At 37.1% G+C, this 9838-nt stretch overlaps 1 pseudogene; it reads right to left on the reverse strand.

Moving 5' to 3' along the window:
* Window positions 1-774: 774 nt before the first annotated feature.
* LOC125478791 lies at window positions 775-9544 on the reverse strand (annotated as a pseudogene).
* Between the last annotated feature and the right edge of the window lie 294 nt (window positions 9545-9838).

The following is a 9838-nucleotide window of genomic DNA, read 5'->3' on the forward strand; positions in this document are numbered from 1 at the left end:
ATAATTTTTGCTCTTTTATTGATGAGAGGTTATGGGCATACTTAGTTATATTATATATGTACTTTCGTAATTTTAAAAATATATATATATTTTTTTTGTACGTGTTGTTTTGGTTCGTTCAATTGCACATTTTTAAAAGTCCAACATGCAATATGCGTTCTAAACATGGACACACGTACTTTTCACATTTAATACACATTAATGTCACACAGTTTTCAATAATACATATAAAATTCACATATTCTTAACCTATTTTTTGAAGAATGAAATAATTAATTAATTTAAATAAATAAATATTAAAATTAGAAAAAGTGGCATAATTCTCAAAGTAATGCTTTAACAAAGTTGTTGAATAATATACGTACGTCGTTTTTACATACTACACCCATTCCATATTTAACTATGGTTAGGGGCTAAAAGGATGTAAATATATTTTGTTGCCTAATTTTTTTTTAGCACCCAAGATTTTACTTATAAATGTTTGCACTCCTACGCCAGAAGTTTAACTTGATTATGTTAAATGAGTAGAAACTCATTACGATTTTAAAGGGAATTCAGAAGAAACAAAAATAGGAAAACATAAAGAAATTGTTATTTTTAATTAACTCTAAAAATATAGTTAATAAAATAACATTACAAAATGCGGGAAGCACAAAAACTAGAGCCAGCCCATGAAAAGCGAAAATAGTACAAAAACCACAAAAGAAGATACAAACTCAAGCCTCATATCATGCACAGAAATTAAATAGGAGAAAACGGAACTTTTCCCTCATCTCACTTGACTGGAACAATACTTTTCACATAAACAAGAGCTTTGAAATTTCTAACCCTATTTGTCACATCTCGGCCTAGACCCCTACCATATCTCCGGTTCGACTCCATTGTAGCATGATATTATCCGCGCTTTGGGCCCCTACCACAGCCTCACAGTTTTGTTTCTAAGAACTCAGACGAGAACTTCCCAGTGGGTCACCACTCCTGGGAATGCTCTCGCCTGAACTCGCTTAACTTCGAAGTTCCCATGGAACCCAAAGTCGGTGAGCTCCCAAAAGGCCTCATGCTAGGTAGAGATGGGAATATACATATAAGGCTTACAGGATCCACTCCTCTGGGCGATGTGGGATGTTACACTATTGATAATAGGAGGAATATGAAGATACTTAAGATTTCTGGTACTAGAATTATAAGATGTGGCTCTTCCATCGAAGGCAAGCATAAGAACCTCGTCACATTTCCAAAGTGTCAATGGATACTCAATGCCTTTAAACGGTCCAACGGTTAGGAGTTTTGTCCATGAACTCTTAACTCCGTCATCTTGTCCATTACCCATATTTCAAATAATTTAGAAACCTCACTTGGATCGTAAAGAGAGCAATAAGAAGTGATGGATTCGTTATACAGAAAAATATCATAAAACTTAAAACCGATTTCTCTCTCATAAGGCATTTGTATCCTAAACACCTCGTCACCTAAATCACATGAAAGTATGTACTCCTCGCCATCGCTTGCAAACGAATAACAAAATCCCTTCAAGTACATTGAACAAGAACATTCATATGTTTTACGTGATTTATCAATCTTGATCTCTTTCCAAGAGTTAGCGGCCGTTGTCTATACCTCAGCCGTGCGAGGAAGAGCAATACGATGATAATATGCTTGCTCGTCATTTGAATACTCACAATTTTCTATAATTCGCACAACCTTATATTCTTTAGCTTTGCAATCATAGCCAAATCCCAATCCTTGAAAGCTTGTTTCCAATTCGAACTTTCCCTTGGGATGGGAAGGTCGAAGAAGGCATGAATCGAGAAGTTGCCTGAAGTCCCCCGTTGCAGGATTGCATAAAAGAACATTTTCCCCTGCTATTACACTGACAGTCCCATTGCAATAACCGTGAATCTGTACATGATGATGGTCGTCCCTTGGAAACGGTATATTTCGGTCCACAACAACATAATGAAGGTTGTGCTCATCACTATTAATTGAAAGATTAATCATGGACCATAAAATTTCAAGTTTCCAGCTCTCGTTTGTGAAAACGTGAACTCGAGAGCGGTTAAGAAGGATGACCACAAAACTTGGACTATTGATAAGAGTGCACCAAGACATGCGTATGCATTTGAATCGCATTAGAGACTAGGGCAGCAACTTGGACAAGATTTCGACCACCCTATCTTCAAGAGTTTTACCTTAACACACCTGGGGCATTTCAACTGTTTCGTTCCACATGAATTCTTCACACTTATATGTACACAGGAAAGAACATTAAAGTTTGAGAGACAAACTAAATCAAAGTCTGTTGGAACACCCATTGTCCCACATCGGCCAAGAGGGAAGAGAGAAAGCACTTTAAATAGAATTACTCTATTCTAACTAACACTGAGGCCTTTTGTGGTAAAGCCCCGCACTTGAGGATTGTGCAGGTGGTTAAGTGGCGATAGTATCAGTGTTGTTGGAGTGGGCCCTCACCTTGTCGACCTGAAAAATTCTACATGGTATTAGAGTCAGGGGACGGGCCTGTACTGCCACGTGATTGGGTGGGTCCCCATCGGCCCCACGTGATGGATGAGTCCCGACATGGCTCCATGTAGGCCAAAGATGCCACGTAATTGGATGGGTCCCCATTTGGCCCCGCTTGATGGGTGAGCCCCGACTTGGCTCCACGTGGTTGCCGATGTGTGGATCTCCACGTGTGGCCCACAAAATGGGGTCTCACATGTGGGGGAGTGTTGGAACACCCATTGTCCCACATCGGCCAAGAGGGAAGAGAGAAAGCACTTTAAATAGAATTACCCCACTCTAAGTAACACCAAGGCCTTTTGTGATAAAACCCCACATTTGAGGATTGTGCAGGTGGTTAAGTGGGGACAATATTGGTGTTGTTGGAGTGGACCCTCGTCCCATCGACCGAAAAAAATCTACAAAGTCCAAGTCCCTAATGCCTAATAGATTGAGGTTCAATTAATAAACATGCCACATAAGATGCCAAATTCTAACATTATTAAATAAACCTGGAGTTCAACAACCACAACATATATAGCTATCAAAGAAAAAAGGGGCAATCCAGTCAATTTCGAGTTTTGTGAAGGATCATACGTTCAAATATTACTATTTTTTAATTTTTTTTGTTAATTGATAAAAGATATATGTATATGAGCTAGTGTGTAACATCAAATAATTTTAATTAACTAAGAAAGGAAAATTCACATATTCACACGAGATTTAACTAATTACGCTATTTTTTTTTCATTAGAAATACAATCACATAACTACATTCTTCTTAGCAAGTGGCCATTTACCACAATAGTGAAGAGAAATGTTGTCCTTATACCACAGAGTGGGTTCGAATCTTGTTGGCTCACTAATCTAATATCTAATCTAACAAATCTATCATTTAAAAAAAAAAAAAAAAAAAAAAAAAAAAAAAACCGTCCTTATTACAACTAAGAGTTTTTCTATTTTAAACAACACTTCTCATCTAAGTTTACCCCAATTTGTATCTACGCTTCATTAAAAATAAAAAATTTATACCTTTTCTAAATTCACCATTTTTCTTCCAAAAATACCCTCAAAGACAACCACCACATCCACAAACATCCTCACGCAGCCACCCATGCACCCCCAATTTCTGAACTTCGTTATAGACCAATATCTTTTTGTTTCTTCTATATTATGCAATATTAACCAACATGGTAGTTCCGAATAAAACTCAAGTAATATGTCTTCTTTTGTCTTTTGACACAGTTAAAAATTAAAAGAAATTAAACTTAAGTGGGTGAAATTAGATGGAAAGTTGTGTTTAAATAGAAAAACTCACAACTAATTAATATATATGAAAATGGTCATCTAGAGGGATGCAATTGATCTTGAAATATATATAGGAAGTCTTTAAGGGAAGGAATTCCTTTTTTTTTTTTTTTTTTTTTTTTTTTTTTTTATAAAAATGGAGATTAGTTGTGGGGTCCACACCATATCAAACTTTAACGATTCAAACGGTCTATTTTTCAAGGTGCGCCTCATAGATCATCCTTGCAAAATATTAGCCAAATCGAAAATATTTAAGACATCTAATTGGGTTAAAAAAAAATTAACGACTACTTTGTTATTAATGACTAGTTTGTTATATAGTTTCGGATTGAATTAATTTTTTGCAAGAATGATCATGAATCAAGACTTGCAAAATAGACGGTTCAGATTATTAAAGTTCGACGTTGAGTGGGCTTTACACATGATCCTCATTTTTTGAAAAAAAAAAAAAAAAGGATTCTTTTGCATAAAGGGCTTATATATATATATAGGTTTTAATTAACATTAAAGAAATTAAAATGAAAAGCTATAAATCTGAAAGGAATTAAAAATAAAATTAAATGGGAAGAAACCCTATTAGCGTGCAAACAAGAAAGGAGTAGAACTCCATTGCATCTTCCTTTTCAGTCTTGTAACTAGAACAGGCCAAGGTCTTAATACCTAAATAAGAAGGGGAATGCAATCCTTTACCATCGCAACTGAAGAGTCGGTCTTTGTTGTTGACCTTCAACAGCAGCCATAGCTGCACCAGCTTCCTTTCCCAATATTGCAACGCTAGACTGCAGCTCCTGAAGCTTGGCTTCAGCAGCTTCTAGTTTCATGATAATATCAACATTACCTGCAGAATCCCGTACTTTGGCCTGGCGTCTGGAAACATCTATAGCCTATCCCGGTGCAAGTTAGTAAATATAGACAAATCTAAAGGAGTAATAAAAAACCAATTACAAATTACGACAAAGCTTCAAGTAATGAAGTTCTACTCGTTTCTTATTTGCACGCTCATAGGGTTTCTTCCCATTTAATTAATTTATTTTTTTTTTAAAATCAAGTACGATATTCATTTCATGAGGAGAAACACCATACAAACAAAGATGAAGAATGCTAACAATGGGCCTCAATAAAAGCCTTCCCGAGGGGAAACCCCGAATAAAGGAAAAAAAAGTGTCCTGCACCAGCTGGAACAAGAATTAAACTAACTCAAGAAAAAAAATTGTCCTCCAAATTAAGATCTGAAAGAATATCAGGAGGTTCCTCAAACCAAGAAACTGGCTGTGGCAAAGAAAGACCCCATCGAGCTAACCTGTGGGCCACTGCATTGGCTTCACGTAGCACAAAGTTGGTTTTCCATTGCTAACAGATTGTAATAGTACTCGTATATCAGTTAATATATGACCAAGAGGTCCATAATTAACCTCCAGATTATTCTGAATAGCCGCTACCACCAACAAAGCGTCTCCTTCCAACATAACGTTCTGATCAGTCCACTTTTGAAGAAACAAAGCAGCCTCACGAGACGCCACCGTTTCAGCCATTAGAGCCGAAGTGATTCCTTCCAGTTGCAGCGCCATAGCAGCTACAAACTCCCCAGCCGAGTCTCGAATTATGATTCCTGCTCCTCCTCTTTTTAGCTGCTCATCCCATGCCCCATCAAAATTGCATTTAATCCATCCTTCTTGTTGCTTTCTCCATTTCTGAACCTCCACAACCTTAGATCTCGGCTGCACCACATTCCATTTCTTGAACTCCAATAACCAAGAATGGGCTTGAATTTGAATTTCCATTGGAGGTAAAACTGTGCCCTTCCAAAGTAGTTCATTACGAGCTTTCCAGATATTCCACATTAACATAAGAAGTTAATCAAAACTCTCCCTTGACAAAGTGGAAGCCATTCGCGCCACCCAATCTTGCAGGCCAATATCCCCTTGCTGCATAGACTGTAGACCCAAAGGACTAGCGAACCAAAACGCACGAGCTTGGGAACACTGTAGCATAGCATGCTTAATTGTTTCAGGCATAGCCCCGCAGACAACACAAAAATCATCCAAGACCACCTTTTTCAACTTCAAGTTCACTTTTGTCGGCAGAGCATTCAAACAACCCTTCCAAATGCAAATTTTGACCTTTCCCGGTACCTTTGCACACAAATATCACTACATGACCTTGCCACAAAATATGCACTTTTAGTCGTTAAAACTCCTTTTGTTTCTTTAATCCAAATCAATTCATTAGGTGGATTAAAGAAACTCAAGGAATACTAAAAATGAGATCTGCCTCTTCCGGAAAGAACATTCGAGAAATCACCTGTCTATTCCACCTTAAGCGGTCCGACTCCACCATCAAGGATCTAACAGTGAGACTGGGGTCCACCTCATTGGGTATTGATAAGCTTATATTTATATATATTTTATATTAAATTCACTTGTCTTTTTTTAATTAATTCCTTATATTTTTGAGCTATTTACTTTGTTTTTGTGTTTTGTAGGATTTGTCAAGTAAAGAAAAGAAAAATAACACAAGTGGAATTTTAAATAACAAAGTCGTCAAGACTCAAAACTACCTGTGCACGTCAACTGACTTTGGAAGTAAGTTGCGGACAGCTCAGAATGAATTAGAGAATGAGTCTTATATGCTTGGAAAGCTGCGGATGTCTATTTTTTGGAGCATTTCGCGGAGAGAAGAAGTTATGGCCGTTTTAACACTGAAAGGTTCCCAAGAGGCTGAGCAGTTTGTAACTGACAAGAAAGCATTGAAAGCAATAAATCCAACAAAACTAGCAGCCAAAACTGATGCAGCCAAGAACAAACCAGCTGATACCTATTCAAATATCAGAGGAAATGGAATTAAAGATGAGGATTAAGAGGGAGTTATTGGCAAAAGGCTACCCAAGAAGTGACAATTGTTTCAACGTTTCCTCTCACTTATTGTCATCACTAAATGGCTATTAGTGGGTGAGTTAAGGAGAAGAAAATGATGCAGCAAGAATTGGTTTGAAAGTATGTTGGGGAAGGAATGAAAGGGAAAGCCTCAGTCGATTTCTTTCGGTTCTATTTTTCCAAACTCATGTCTATCTTTTGTTTTAACCTAAGGATTGTGTAACTAAATTTTTAGTAGTTAGGGGCTGTTTGAAGCCCCGAATATGATTGCAAGTTTATTATGACATTTCGTTTGAATTACTTTTATAATTGATGAAAATTGGTTCACTACTTGTCTCATTGATGAATTCTTTATGTGTTTTCTACGGATGCATACTTAGTAAGCATATCTAGGATTCTAATGCTATGAATATGTGTGTGCCTGCCCTTGTCAAATGAGGACCTACATATGTTCTAGAGTAGTACTTGTTAATTGCGATTAACATGTGAACCAATTTCTAGGATAAGTAAGACAACGCCAGTACTTAAGATGCCTTGTGATGACTCAAACTCTTTTCATTCTTAATGATTTCTACTTGTTAAATCTATGAACACGCCATTCTAAATTGCATGTTAGAGACTAAGCTAAGTTGAAAACGCCATTCTCTTAACATACTACATAAGAAAGAGTAATAGGTTGAGTTTTAACATTGAGCCAACTTGAGCATCTCCATCCAGAAATAGAAGGAATTTGAATGAAACATAACATGTTTGCATGATTATTTGGTGGTGGATAGCAATTCCCCTAACTCATTTTTCTTAATTTGTGAACTACTTAAAATCTGTTTCTGTTATATTTTTGTTCGATTTAATTTAAATAGCAAATCAACTCCAAAAATCCCAAAAGTTCATGTGAGTGTAGCTCTGTGTGTCTAGTGTTTGCATATAAAATTTCGTAGACTTTAGATAAGTGTAAGTCAGTCTAATAATTATTTTTCAGTGGCTGGTCAGTAGGGACAACAGCCCAGTTTTTGTGACATTTTAAGTAGTTAGATAAAACAATCTTCTGCGGGAAAGAAATCTTATTGTTAATAAGGAAAATTAATAGGACATTTGTGTGCTACTTTGTGGTGTGCTTTTAATCCTATCAAATTTTTGACGCCGTTGTCGGGGTATCGAACTCAACACCTTGGAATAATTCTCTCTTGGCAACCAAGGATTCCCCCATATTTTAATCTTCAAACCATCACCTACTTGCCATCAAGATCCACGATGAATCAAAACTCTAGCTGCTGCAATGCTTTTCCAACAAAAGGATGAATTGGACTTTACCGGGGCACTTAGAAAATCAAGCCGTGGAAATAGCAAGCCTTAAAACTGAAGGAAAATTTGTGAAAAACATGTTCATTTAAGCAACATCAATAGCATGCAATTAACAATTAAAGGCGGAATCATGCTTGTATGCACTTAAAACAAAACATTTACCCATGAAATTCAAAGCCTAGTAGATAGGTGAATCAAGACTCAACTCAAAAATAAAGTGAGTTGAGAAATCAATACCTTTGTAGATTCCTCTTTGCATAAGCAAAGGCTAATCACCCAAAGAGAGGGTCTTCATTCCTTGCATCTTGGATCCATGGATTTGGATGGATGAAAAGGTTTCTCCAAGTTCCCAAAATTGAGAACCTCTAAGTCTCCACACCAAGGTATATTGAAGAAGAAATGAGTGACCTAGAGGAAGTAAGATTGCTAGATTTTCCCCTCTAGATTGGCCAAAATTTTAGAGAGAAAGGAGAGCTTGTGTTCTCATCCTTTCCCCAAAAATAACCCTTGGTAAATTTTAGGCTATAAAGTCCTTTATATAGTCCCTTCAAATAAGTGACCTAATGGACCAAAAGCCCTATTCTTTTACACATGGCTAGCCTATAGGTTTATTGGGCTTTCAAGCCCTTTGTTTTATTCAAGTTGTCATACAACTCGAGTTAATGGGCTTGACATTCAAATCCCATTGGGCCTTGCGGCCCAAAACTAACCCGAGGTCTTTAACGAACTTATTCGTTTGATTAATTAACATATTAATTAATCCTTGCCATAAATAATTAAACCATTTAATTATTCTTACTCATCTCCGTTGAATCTTCAAACTCTACCTTACACGGTGTACGATCCATTAGGTTCCTTTTAGCGAGGCAGTGGGCGATTCAAACTCTTTCAAATCGATTGTGAATTGAAACTTACTTTCAATTCTCCCGTTAGTGATAATACACTTTTAGGGCTTCCACAAACCATGAGTGACACCTAGCAGCATATCATGGTTACCCAAGCTAATCAGAAGAGGTGGAGAACCTATTCAGTTTAGGATTTACAAATGCAATACGGTCTTTCTCTAATACAATACTCTTGACCACATTGTTTGGTTTGATAGTTTATTCATGTCTACTATCCAATGTGAATCTTGTGCTTATATGATTACCTTGAATGTGATCTGGAACGCATTCCAACATTTCATTCATACTCTGGCCAGAGATTCCAAATCATATCATAGAGTATTCTCCCTTCAACAGTTTGAAGGTTAGAGATCCCTTGTTGCGCATTCACTTGCCTCCATGGCTAAGTGGCTTAACCCCAACGATGCCGTGGACACCCTGATAGAGTGACGTTGACATAATCAAAGATTAAGGACCTAACCACAAGACAACTGTGATGCCTCAGGTCAAAAGACTAATTTGCATTATCCCAACCATGAGTTCTCATGTGACATGAATATGAGAACTCTTCGTTGATCGTGTTCAGTGAACTCATTCTCTATTGAGCACCTACGTACTTGTCTTGATGTCACACACACCAATGACTCGAGACTAGTCACTCTCCCTGAGAGAAGACATAGCACGTACTGATCTTAACGGACTGTCAATGCCCAATTGACAATCCTATGATCAGGAACGTTTAGGATGTGTCAACGAAAGAATGGTCTCATGAATCTAACTTCTTTAGATCGCATTCTTCCAATCACATATTCCTTGGACTTATCGTTTAAGCATATAACATTTATATGAGACGGCTCAAACAATAATGTTTGCCCTTTAAACTACATTAGTTTGAAATGTCCGTAAAGTATCATCATATGATTGGTTTTAGGGCACATTTCCAACAAAAACTTGAGCCACAAAAGAGTGTGG

Source organism: the organism of the source record quoted next, unplaced genomic scaffold, assembly GCF_019419815.1.
Source record: "Pyrus x bretschneideri cultivar Hongxiangsu unplaced genomic scaffold, Pyrus_bretschneideri_v1 Contig266, whole genome shotgun sequence".
In the NCBI taxonomy this organism is placed as follows: domain Eukaryota; kingdom Viridiplantae; phylum Streptophyta; class Magnoliopsida; order Rosales; family Rosaceae; genus Pyrus; species Pyrus x bretschneideri.